Consider the following 3,769-nt stretch of genomic DNA (forward strand, 5'->3'; position numbering starts at 1 on the left):
TTTTATACATCCATTCACAACAGTAGTGAGACGGTGCTTTAATTATTTGAAAATACCGCCGTTAATTCATTCATAGTATTTATATATTCAACTCAACTCTTTTGTTTCCAGCCAGGACTACTGGACACGAACGATCGCTTTAAAAAATTATCGCGCGCGAGGTGTTAAGATTACCGTCTCGGTTATTAATTACATAATTAAAAATTCACGTGACTGTAACAAAACAGAAAAAAAACTACATTACAATTCATTATCGGACGCTAGCTTTAATGAACGTTTCAAAGATTAATAATCTTATTTGGTTTATCGCCGCTTTTATAATGCGTAAAACAAAAAGAAGACTGGTACTAATATAGCGACAGCGAAATAATAGAAAAAATACAACGCAACATTACCAAATCTTCTCTATCTAGAAAACACAGGAAGTAATCAAAGCTATTGGAAGCGTTTCTTTGCCGGGCGCCGGTCGATACAAGTCTGGGAGCTGTGGGACCTTGGCCGCTTTACGGCGGTCAGTACTTACCTGTTCACATTCGAAAATTTGGGCAATGCCATTTGTAATCGAGTTTTTCAAAACTATAAAATCCCTGGAATTACGTAAAATCGTGTGGTATTAATGTGTTTTAAGGTTTGTGTGAAACGTTTTATCAAACAGCGAAGATGCAGCTTTTTGCCAGATTGTGACTACCAAATCGTCATACGATTATTCAACATAAGAGGCTTGTAACATAACATTACTATTTTATGCGACAATCTATACGCAATGTCAAATTTTGTAATTTTATTTGAGCATCGGATTTAATGCAAAAGTTCGAAAATTTTATATGTATGTTCAAAGATTAATTATACAAAATTTCTGTAGTAGGCAATAAGAGTTTGTATATGGGCGGTTGGTAACCAGAGTGAACCATATCAAATATACTTGAACGCCATTAAAAATTGATGAAAAATTATGTAATATGTACATACTACTTAATATTTATCATCCCATTATTTTACTTTAGTTTTTTGTTATAAAAATAAAATAAAAGCTTTGTAGTATACTCTGTGTTTTTGTAAAACGTTACTTTGGAGTCGGATGAGATTTTTTGTTTCCATTAACGACAGATGTAAATATTATGTATATTTCTATTGGCAACATTATTTAGTGAAAATCTTACCATATCCTCATCTGTTTTTGCCGATTTTTGAGATAGTCGACACTTTTTACCAATGCGTATGCATACATTTCTTATGATATTTTAAAGATTCTATTTTTTTTGTAATTTAAGTAAAGAAATATGTAAAGGTATATGTGGACTGTATAAAACTTATGTTTCTTAGTATAATTCACGTATTTATTACAAGTTCTAATAATAACTAATTTATCACTAAGTATTACTTAATTGAAGATTTTATATATTTATTACTTATTCATTAATCATGTTACCTCGCGGACTTTTCTTTTGGGAGTGAAAAGTAAGTTCAATACTTTCCACCGAGATTTATATGAATTTTGCCGCCGGAGCGGCGACATCCGAGTCGAAAGGGTTAATCCAGCTCATCTACGTCTCCTCTCTGAGGTTGCAATCTTCCGGTGCAAAAGCTCAATGCCATGAAGATCGCTGTTGTCATGGCCTACACAATAATACGAAAATACGTCTGAAAAGAAAATAGTCATATTGATTAACTATATAAACCTAATAAACTATATTATTACCTATATTTCTTCAGTAAATACCATACTTGAAAATTATGCTATTTTGCTATTAAATGCTATTCTATATATCTATGCTAAGGTGAAGTAAATGCTATTATATACAAAAAAAGGTGCTCATGTTAACCATCCTCACGAGTCTGTGAGGTTAACAATATACGCATTCGTGATTTCGAACCCTGCTTTGGCCAATCTGACGTCGTGCAGTAGTGATGTCTCTTTTTATTTCAGATATGTTTATAATTATAAATATGTTTATAATTATAAATATGTTTACAATTGAAAATAGCCCATTTCGGGCACTGCAGTGAGGAATGCAATGCGAAATCTCTCACACTATTCGTCTCTGAATCAAGTTGGCGTATAACTCAGCTCATGGACCTGCCTTACCATAGTACTACCAATATATGCTAAAAATACAAAATTGATATATATATATATATATATATATATATATATATATTGCAATATTTTATATACCTGTACAAGATGATTTGTTAAAGAATGGTAAATCTATTTTTGAAAATTGTACAAAATGAATTAAAATATTTATTTGATATTCAAACATTAAAATTAAAAATTAAAATAATTAATATTAAAACAAACAAAAATAATATTAAAACAAACAAAAATAATATTAAAACAAACAAAAATAATATAAAAATTTTAAATCACAAATGTATTTTTTTCTCTTCCTTCTGCGCTTGCGAAATAGTCTATCGTTTCAACTCGGCTACGCGCCTGCCTTGTCAAGCCGCGTCCTAAAATAAGATGGATGACTACCGAATGGAAATCATGTTTTAGTTGTACAGTGGGAACCCCAAATAGACCGCGGGACCGAGACGGCGATACGCGTCGCGCCGCTATCAGAGTGGGACGGGGCGCCTCGCGATATATACAGCGGGTGCTCGGTTAACGCCGCTCGCTGGGACGGGGCCAAGGGGAAGAAAAGAAATAGGGTGGTTTTGTGAAAGGGTATATATACACGGCACGGCACACGAAATGATCCACCAAAAGTATGAACGTTTTCTATTGAGATATACCTACACCCTCCAATGTTTGGGGGATGTTCGCCCATCTTCATTCTAAGGCTCTTCAACCACTACGCATTTATTCGTGCATCGTTGTGTACGATTTTAAAATCTGTCGAATGTATATAGAGATTGCATTCAGTACATGCAATTTTTACCTTATTTTGCTTTCCTCAATCACGCTTTTCGTGATTGATTAGATGAATACATATGTAACTAATTATATTCATTTAAAACAGTACATTTCAACATTGAATATGTAAAAATATTTTTAAATTTGCGTAGGGTGAAAATATTTTTTTTGCATATCTTTACGTTTTAAAGTCTTCTGAACATTCTGGCATACCTCAGAAAAAATTATATAATGTATGCATGTGTACATATGTGCGGATATAAATTTTCGTTCGGGATTTCGAAAGCACAGATTAAAAAAATTGAAAGATTCAAAAAGCACTCGACTTCTCTTGATGACGAAACCTGCTGATTAGTTTTTCGCAAAGCCATTTCGATGATTCTGGACAAAAAGCGCAAAAAATATCAATTTTGTTTTTGAAAAAAAACGGAACGTACGATTTGAATAATTCAAAAAACATTCCACTTGTATTGACATATTGAAGAATTGGTTAAATTTTTGGAAGACAAGTCCAGCGGTTTTAAAGATCCAGAAAAACAATTAAAATTAAAGTTAAATATGATCATTGAACATAAGTACATCAAATTACCAGATATTATTTTATGAAGGTTTTAATAAGCTTTTTTTTCAATTCAATGGGTTCAAACCAAGTTCAAACAAATAAGTTTTCGAGATTTTTGACAGTATGGATCAACAGGCTTGATAAAGTTTTAAAGAAATGATTTCAAATTTTTCAAATGTTCTTTAGATTTTCAAAAAAATCTATATTAAAAAAATATCAAATCTCAAAAATCTGATTTATTAAAAACGTCTATAGATAGCACACATTCTTTTGTAAAAGCTACGTAAATTGTGTAAATATATGATGTAAAATGTGTACTATGATACTATATTATGATAATACCAGTT

The sequence above is a fragment of the Ctenocephalides felis genome, unplaced genomic scaffold (genome assembly GCF_003426905.1).
Source record: "Ctenocephalides felis isolate EL2017-DRISC unplaced genomic scaffold, ASM342690v1 CF-g0.4_SCAFFOLD_00793, whole genome shotgun sequence".
NCBI classification, from domain to species: Eukaryota; Metazoa; Arthropoda; class Insecta; order Siphonaptera; family Pulicidae; genus Ctenocephalides; species Ctenocephalides felis.